Source organism: Capsicum annuum, chromosome 1 (genome assembly GCF_002878395.1).
Source record: "Capsicum annuum cultivar UCD-10X-F1 chromosome 1, UCD10Xv1.1, whole genome shotgun sequence".
Lineage (NCBI taxonomy): Eukaryota > Viridiplantae > Streptophyta > Magnoliopsida > Solanales > Solanaceae > Capsicum > Capsicum annuum.
The window spans coordinates 46,065,438-46,075,989 of NC_061111.1; positions in this window are offsets into that span (position 1 = coordinate 46,065,438).

Sequence of the window (10,552 nt, forward strand, 5' to 3'; positions counted from 1 at the left end):
TAAGTCCCAATTTGGGAGGACAAAGTACTAGGTACACAAGATCACATAGCAGGGTACCAAGTTCCTGTATCGGTAAATCACGGTTTCCAGCATAGAGTCATCTAACTCATGCATTCTTCGGTTAACCATCTAACTCATATCCGTTAAGCTTTAAGTTTGATATAAGGAAAATCATGTGTCATTCTTAAAATATTCTGTTCTTCATTTCATTTGAGCCAATTTTTCTGCACTTTTTATGCAAGTCATTATATGAACATTAACAAGACTCTCATACACCAAACACATGCATATAGATTCCCCCACACGTAATTATCCAATAAACTTAATCATTTATAAAGTAGTACAACATTAGCCAAACACAATTTTTATGATAAGAAGAACTTTTAAAAAACTCATGCTCTCAATATTTTAACATTAATATCATAAGGGCACATAAATCTCGTCTTGGCGATTAAAGATTCACAACTCATGTTCATAACACTTTTCAAAATTTAGATCACATGTCCACAATTCAACAATCATGACTTATAAGAAAATAACCCCATGATCTTTCAATACTCTTCTCAAAACCATATCATAATGCATGCTTTTTGTGTTAAAATGAAACCCCATTTAAATCTCATAAGTACTTAAGAAATTATTAAAATACTTGTTTAAAATTCATATCAAAATCATTCCCATGAAATTAGGATGACCCTATGTACCTTAGTGACGACGAAATTGTGAAAAGATTGGACCTTTAAGCTTGAATTCCTTGATTTCTTATGAAAAACACTTGAATCTTGTTCTTGGGAATGGAAAAGGGCTTTGGATTGTAACTTGGATGATTTAGGGCTTAGGGATTATAAATAATGTGTTTAAAAATCCTTTATAACGATTTGGAGTAATTAGGGATGGTTTAGGGGTGTGAAATGATTTCAACACCCTTGTATAAGTCAAAACGTAGTGTTTTTGGCACTTGGCAATGACTTAGGCAGTGCCCAATCTATTACACAAGCCAGGGTGGGCGACACCTTGTCAATCTCCTAAGTTTGTTTGGGTGGCACCTAACCAATCGCACACCCTTACTGCCTGTCACAAAAATGAGCATAACTTTTTGCTCGAGTGTTGGATTAATGCGAAATTGGTATCGTTGGTAAGATTTTCAAAAACCTTTCATTTGATATATAGTAGGACCTCTAATTTAATATATTCAAAAGTTTATTATCGATTGAAGTTGACCCAAGTTTCAATGCTCACTCAAACTAGAATGATAGGAAAATTTCCAACTCGTCCTTGGGTTAAGGGACCTCTATGATCTCAATTCATGCTCAACTAAATTACAACACTACATAATTGATTAACACACTATATTTGCATCGGATTTATGGTTTTTGGAACCTTTATGCGAAGGAATGACGGTTTATTTTCTAGCTCAAAATGCGGGGTGTTACAAGTACCTGGATAATAGATTCTGGTGCTTCAGAGCACATGCGTTTCAATTCCAACTCCTTTATTTCCATGACTGCTCTTAAAACTCTTATTAATATTAGTTTGCCTAATTCTCAGCCAATCCTTGTCGCTAGCATACGTAGTGTTCAAATTCCTTATGGTTTCACACTACACAATGTTTTCTATGTTCCTAGTTTCAAGTAGAACCTACTCTCTGTTCATAAATTCAGTGTTCAATACAAAAATTTTTGTCCTTTAAATACGATGTTTGTGTGTTGCAGGGCCCTTTAATTTAGAGTTCACAAGCTTTTGGTGAAGTAAAAGATGGTCTCTACATCCTCCAATTTATTCCTAAGAAGTGTAGTTCTACCTATGATGCTCACAAGGTTTCCCAAACACTTTCCAGTTTTAGTAGTTCTATGTTTAGTCCTGTTTCAGCTTCTTATCCTATGTGTTTCAATGTTACTTCTGATGTAAGGCTATGGCATATAAGACTTGGGAATTTGCCTTATTCATCAATGAAAAATGTCAATTTTCTCAACATTTCTTCTATTTGTGATTGTTATTATGAGATCTGTCCCTTAGCCAAATAAGCTAGGCTGCCTTTTTCTATCAGTCATATCAGTTCCAAATTCATCTTTGACTTGATTATAAGTATTTCTTGACTATAGTGGATGATTATAGTAAAGGGAATTGGAAATACTTGTTAACCACCAAAGGCAATACATTCTCAGTTATTCAATATTTTCTACATATGATTGAGAGATAATTTGGCTAGAAGGTGAAGATTATCAGATCTGATAATGCCACAAAATTGGAAAAAGTCTTACCAATTCTAAATTTTTTTAGCTCTCAAGGAATTATACACCAAATTTCATGTGTTGCAACCCCACAACAAAATGGAGTTGCTGAAAGAAAACATAGACACTTGCTTTAAATTGCAAAAGCTCTAATATTTCAGTCCAAGGTTCCTATGATTTATTGGGGTGAGTGTATCCTTACTGCCACCTACTTAATCAACAGATTACCTTCAAAGTAAAACACCCTATGAAGTTTTGTTTGGAAAACCTCCATTTTATCAATTGTTAAAATGTTTTGGTTGTTTGTGCTTTGCAAACACCTTGTCACATGAGAGCAAAAAATTTAATCCTAGAGCCACTAGGTGTGTATTCTTAAGGTATCCCAATGATCAAAGGGGATGCAAACTCCTTGACCTATTTTCTAAGAAGTTCTTTATGTCCATAGATGTCCACTTCTTTGAAGATATTTTTCCTTTTGCTGAAGATGGTTCACATGTCCCCTCTTCTGTTTTTCCTATTCCTACAGGGAAAGATCATTCCTTCACTCCCTCTCCTTCTAGTGATTCCACTTCACCACCTGATTTATCCACTTCACTACCTAATTCTCAAGATCTATCCAGTTCTCCTGTTAGTTCATCATCTGATTCATCCACAACAACACCTTCCAATTCTGAATCTACTGCTTTACAACCCTCAACACCTTCTAGGAGATCTCAGAGGACAAATATTGAAATTTTACCTTCTCGCTTAAGAGATTACATTTGTAACACTGTTTATCTGAGCAATGTTGCTGACTCATGTTTTGCTATGTCTGGTGCCCTTATTTGTCTGTCTGTCTGTCTCCATCCTATCAACTCCCAATCAGGTTGTTCTCAAGTCTATTCCCTTTATTACTGAACCTAGCAGCTATTCACAAGCTTGTACCCATCCTGGTTAGGTACAAGCAATGAAGAATAAGATTGATGCCCTATTACTTAATCAAACCTAGGAAGTTATTCATTTACCACAGGGTAGAAAGACACTACCTTGTAAATGGGTGCATAAAGTTAAACAACATGCAGATGGTACACTTGAGAGATAAAGGATAGATTAGTGATTCGAGGTGATATTCAAAAGGAAGGAGTTGATTTCAATGAAACCTTTTCCCCAGTAGTCAAGATGACTACTATCAGATGTCTTTTGGCAATTGCAAACAAGAAAAGATAGGATATTTCCCAATTTGGTGTGAACAATGCCTTCTTGTAAGGAAATTTGCAAGAAGAGGTCTATATGAGGTTTTCACCTGGTGTAAATCCACCTAAGCCTAATATGGTTTATTGCCTCAAGAAGTCTCTCTATGGGTTGAAGCAAGCTTCCAGGCAATGGTATGCCCGGCTTGCAGTGGCTTTGAATTTCAAAGGTTATACAACTTCACTTAATGACTACTCTTTATTCTTTAAACGCTCAGGGGATTTTATTTCAATTGTTGCAGTATACGTTGATGACATCTTAATTACAGGAGATGCTATTGATGGAATAAAAGAACTCAAGGCTTTCCTTCAAACTGAGTTCAAGATTAAAAATCTAGGTCCTTTGCATTATTTTTTAGGAATGAAAGTTTTAAGAGAGGAATAAGGAATTATTCTGAGCCAACGAAAGTATACCTTAGACTTGGTTAATGATCTTGATGTTTCCCATCTTCCTTCAGCCTCCTCTTCGATGGATCCTACAGTGAAATTCCCTGCAAAATCAACCAATCTCATGTAAGATCCTAGTCTTTATAGATATTTTATTGGTAATATCAATTATTTAACTCATACAAGACCAGATCTATGCTTTGTTGTATTGACTCTTAGCCAGTATATACAATAGCCTAGTCTTGACCATTACAAAGCAAGTCTGCGAGTGCTCAATTACTTGAGAACTTACCCAAATCAGGGGATATTCCTTAATGCTTCTTCATCTTTTTCTCTTCATGCCTACTGCAATGCCGACTGGGCTTCTTACCGGACTACACATTGATCGGTTAGTGGGTATTTCATCATCTTGGGTGGTTCACCAATTTCTTGGAAGTCGAAGAAGCAATCCTCCATCTCTCTTTCATCTGCAGAAATAGAATATCGCTCAATGTGATGATTGGTTTCTGAATTGACTTGGTTAACAAGATTACTCACTGATCTGACAATCCCTCCACCAATTCCTATTCCAATTCACTCCGACAGTCAAGAAGCCTTATATATATCTCGAAATCCAATTTTCCATGAGCGAACGAAGCATGTCGAACTTGACTGCCACTTTGTTCGTCAACAATATCTCTCAGGCTTGATATCTCTTTCTTTTGTTCCATCTAAGGATCAACTCGCTGACATCTTCACCAAATCCCTTGCCGGACCTCCTCACCATCAGAATTTGTGCAAGTTGGGTGTCCCTTCTTTCCCTTCTAACTTGAGAGAGGGTGTTAGACAAAATAAACACTTGGGCCTAGATAAATATTTCGGCAGCAACAAACAAGACCATGGGCCAACTTAGAATTAGAATAGAAGGTTCCTTATTTTTTAGCTTAGAAGAGAGGTTTCTTTTATTTTAGTATATTTAGTCTTTGTTTAGCTTAGAAGAGAAGATTCTTTAACTTGTATAAATAAAGATGATTGACGAGGAATATACAGATAGAGAAAATTTCCATATACTGTGTCTTGTTTCCTAACAAATCTCTGTAATGCTCAGTTCTTTTTCTACTTTTTTCTTGGAAATCATAAATAAATTGATCGCTTTCTAGTCTGATCCCAACTAGAATTATGTATCTTGTCCGATCAGTTACGATTTAAGGCTAAACTCAACAATATGTTTGTTTATTACTCAGAAATGTCCGTTTTACTCAGAAACAGTTAAAAACGTACCGTTAGATTTGTGTATGAGGTCCTCGTTAAGAATATTTCACCGATTAAGTTGTATTTTTTAGGATTTAATAAGTTCTAATTAATTTAGAATTCAGAACTGACAAAAGTTTTTGAATAGTTGAAACTCAGCAACAAAAAAATGAAAGGAAGAGTTTAATAATTTGAATTTCTTCTTATTTCATCCACCGTTCAAGATGGACCCAAAAATTATATAGAGACAAGTTAATCAGCACTTGAAAACATTTCACTATCACTATTTTAATGTAAAAATTACTCTCTTCGGCTCATTTTATATGTCATCATTTTCTTTTAATTGGTTTCAAAAAGAATATCATATTTAATAATTATTTAATAACATTATCCTCATTCATTTTTCCTTATTGAGTCCCACATAATAAGAAAAGATAATGAAAAAAAAACATGACATAATATATAAATATGACCCTAAACTATATATCAAATTATAACTTTGACCTTAAACTTTGATAGTGCACAAATAGGACTTTTAACTATTCAAAACCTGAGCAAATATGACCTCCGATTTTGCAACCCCCATGCGTGAGTTTCACTTGCGCTTACGTGGAAAGATAATTCAATCATAAGGTGCCACATTATTAAAAGGGCTGACATGGCATGATGACGCGATTTCAATTAAAACGATGCCTTTTTACTTCTATAAGTCAAAACGACGTGGTTTTACTGCTTATTATTATTATTATTATTATTATTATTATTATTATTATTATTATTATTATATAAAATTTTCATCTTAAAAACGTTTTATTAATAACATTAATTTAATAACGTTAATTTAATAATATTAGTTTAATAATATTTTAATAACGTTAATTTAATAATATTTTAATAACGTTAATTTAATAATGTTTTAATAACGTTAATTTAATAACATTAATTTACTAACGTTTTAATAACGTTAATTTAATACCGTTTTATTAATAACGTTAATTTAATAATGTTAATTTAATAATGTTAATTTAATAACATTTTAATAACGTTAATTTAATAATATTTTAATAATGTTTTAATAACATTAATTTAGTAACGTTAGTTTAATAACATTTTAATAACGTTAATTTAATAATATTTTAATAATATTAATTTAATAACATTTTATTAAAACTATAATTTTTATTATTATTAGTATAATTTTATCTTTGAGTTGAAAATAATGAAAAAATAATAGTGAAAAGTCATTTAAATATATAAAAAGGAATTAGTAAGGGCATAATGGTCATTTTACCCTTTTTTTTTACCGTTGGAACGCTCAAAATTTTAGCCCGACGCACCCAGTTTTGTGTGTACAACACGCGTTTTGCCACGTCGGATCGGAGGTCATATTTGTGCAGTTTTGAATAGTTAAAGGTCATATTTGTGCACCGTCAAAGTTATAATTTGATATCAAGTTTAAGGTCATATTTATGTATTATGCAAAAAAACATTAAAGCTACTTTAAGAGGAATAATTTTATAAACTTTAGAAATTCATCATTTATTTTTTAAACTTTGTATCCGATTAAATGACAACAATAAAATGAGATGAAGAAAATAATATTTATCAACATGAATAATACAAATTTAATCGGTCCCAACGTAAATACTAAACACATGTTACACAAAATTCAATCGCAACAAGGGAGTCTTTTACTACCTAAATTGAGGGAATTTTAAGAAATATAATGTCCAACACAATATTTTACATCTCCAAATTTCTCAAAAATTTAATTCTAAATTCAAACTCACTTCTTCATGCTTGTTTAACAATGGTGAGTTACATCTCTAATTCAATTTTCACCACTCAAATCTTAAAAAATCATTACTTAACAACAATTTATGCAGTAATTCAAGTAAGAGCTAAAACAAAAAAAAACATTTTTTGGTAATAAGCATGGGTGGTTGACTGAGTGTAAAAATATCAATCAACATTACCAACTTTAAATAACAAATATTTTACAACGCATCATCTACTTAAGACATTAGACAAAAAAGTTGTAGCACAGATAAAACAAGAATAAAATGGTTTCCAATTGAATAGCAAACTGGTGCAGCATGTCAATGAGTTTTAATTTAGGTGCTCAGAAAGGCTATTGATTGGAATTCTTGGAGTCTGATGCAACTACTTAGCCACAAGGAGTTAGCTTCTTGTTGCCAGCGCCACGAGGGTTGTCGTCTTTCCAGTCATCCCATGCTCTTGCTTTATCTCGGGCAGCATCGTCATCTTCTTCACCGAAGACTGTTATTCAAATAAGACTGAATATCATTGCAACATTTTGCCAATATAATATACAATTCTTTAACTCTGTTAACGTGATTATATTCACCGGCCACTAGCATAGTCTAATCTCATTAATCCACAATATCCACCACACTCCAACACTAAGTCGTCACTATCAGTCCTTTATTCGAGTTACCTTTTCCATTATGCACATTTATAGAATCAACCCAAGAATCATAGATAACTCACACTAACTCTTGGGCTACTAACCAAACATTCTCTTATAACATTAGAGAATAATAACTAGCCAATCGGGTAAGCTACAACTTCAACAAATATAAATGAAGCAAGTCGGCCAACATATTGCAATTAAGTACAGTTGTGGCGGACCTAGAATTTAAAAATAGTGAGTGCTTAAAAAATTTAAAAACGGAAAAAAATAAAGATTCACCTTAATGAGGTTTCCTTCTAGTGGAGAACCTTAAAGTCAACCTAAATATTAATGTACCCAACTAGCTTTTTGTTTAGTGGGTGCTTTTATATATTATATATCTATTTTCGTATATTTTCATATATTTTCTACGTAATTTTACTTATTTCGTGTTGAGTTTAGTGGGTGCCGAAACACCCCACAAATGAATGTAGGTCCGCTCCTGAAGTACAAAGTTTTTCTTTTTCAAGTACATATCACACAATCAATCTCAAGAATACAATCAAGTATAAAATACAAGTCAACTCACATCTTTGATAATATTAGTGACACTTTGTGCTACAAATCAGTTGTGTGTTCTTTTTTTCAATTATTTGGAAGTACATTTTGAAGGTGCATTAATGCAGTATGAAGAAATAATTTGCTTGAAGGCTCTTTGATGCACATGAACCTTTAGGTCGTAGAAAAGTTGTCTCCTGTTGTTTTATCGGTTAAGAAAATAATAATATTTTTAGATTTTTAAATAATTAAATTAATAGTGAAGGTGCATTGACAAAAATAAGTTTTTTTTTTTTTTTTTTTTTAAATTGTAAAAGATTCACATAAGGCTTATGACTAATAAAGTACGTTCGGTGTAAATATATTTAACAGACTATCTAGTTTTAAATGTGAAAGTTGCATGCAGAAGGTGTTTTATTGTCTAGCGTTTTTACTATTTTGATCATAAAAAATCTAACAAATTTATTTATTGAATTTGGACCCCTTTCAAAACTATTTTGATAAAAAATTCGAGTAAATTTCATGGATGGACATCCAACTTTGTATTTTTCACCCAAAAGTCACTTTTCTTTATTTTGTTACTCAAAAATTATTTAACTTTGCTTCATCTTTGACAAAAGTCATTTTGATATAATTTGGTTAAAACCCTATCTAAAATGTGAGATGAAATAAAATAAAATTCCTTGTGTTTGAGAATAGGTTCAAAATGATCCCTCAAATATACTTTTGAGATGTTTTTGTGCTTTAAGCTTCTATATGTGAGTACATTTGATTTTCTTCAAATACTTAACAAACTCTAATTGTTAAATTTTATAAAATTCTGAAAAAAAAAATTAATATTAAGTCATATTTAAAAGTTTATTATCTGTAATTTATTATTTATTTATTACAAGATTTGGTGTAACTTTATAGATTAATTTATTTATTTATAGAATAATTTCATAGTCCCCTTCACAAATTTCGTTTTTGAAAGTTGATCTCTTATGTCACATATGATACCACACTTACTTTGATTGTTTTGATTTCTTTTTAACAATTCTTTTAATCTATTTATCACTATACAAATATGTATACTTTGGAATAATTCTTTTATGAAATAATTGAAATATCAAGAAGTGAAATACTTTTGTAATTTTTAAATTTTTTTTTGTGGTAATTTTTAAAATTTTCATTATGCCATCATTATCAAATTTCAACAAATCTTTCAGTTCCGTCCTTATTCAATTTTTTATTTTTTATTTCATAATAAGTAATATTATTTTATTTTTTTATTTTTTGTACTATTTTTATTTGCAAAAAATTATTCTAATTTACTTTGCATAATCAATGTATTGAAAATAAAATTCATAAAAATTATTACAAAATAATTTGAAAATCATATCTACTTATTTAATAACGTAATAATAATATGAACAAAATAATAAGTAGCAAAAGTAGAAAAAAAGGTCTATAAATTAATCAAACAAAATAGTATATCAATAAAAGGATAAGTAAATGAAAATATAATTATTGCATATTTATGATAAATAAATTTTAATTTATTTATTTTTTATTTTATCTTTTTTCAATATCGTATAGTAGGTAGAGTTTGTCAAACACATGAAAATAAAATGATTCATTTTTATAGGGGTGGACATGGTATGATATGGTACGGTATTTGAAACTCCAGTACAGTAATTTTGGTATTCGATTTTTAAAAATATTATACCCTTACAATATCATATTAATTCGGTATGGTTTGATATTTTGGCGTTTGATTTTGGTATTTTGCGGTATGGTAATCGGTAACTATAGTTTGTTTAACTTTAACAATATATACTCGTATATTAGAGTATTATTATTACTTCGACTTTTCAAAAGCATGTCTTATTTGTATCATAAAAATGCATTACACATGTAGAAATATTGTAAAAGAAGTACAAATAATTCCTTTTATTAGTCAATTACACCAAAAAGACATTTCAATCAAGATACAGTAGCGAAAGTTTCAAAGTTTAAACATTTTTATACTACTACTAATTTTTTTTTTTTGTGTATATATATATATATATATATATATATATAAAAGTTACTTATGTAACTATATATATTTCGGTATGGTATTCGGTATGTTATTTGTAAATATCGTATACCATATCATATACCAAAAATTTAAAATGTATACCATATACCATACCAAATACCATAATACCAAAATTCACGGTATCAAAAATTTTGGTTCGATATGATAATTCGATATATATCATATCATGCCCATCCCTATATTTTTATTAGCAATATAATGAATTAAAACTGCTGAAAAATATATGTGAAGGGTCATTTTGAACCTACCTTTAAACATAAGAGATTATTTTTATTTTATTTCAAATTTTAAATAATATTTTAACCAAATTATTTTAAAATAACTTTTGTGAAAGATGAGACAAAATTAAATAATTTTTATGTAATAAAATAAAAAAAAACTTTTAAATTAAATATATAAAATTAAATGACCACGAAATTTT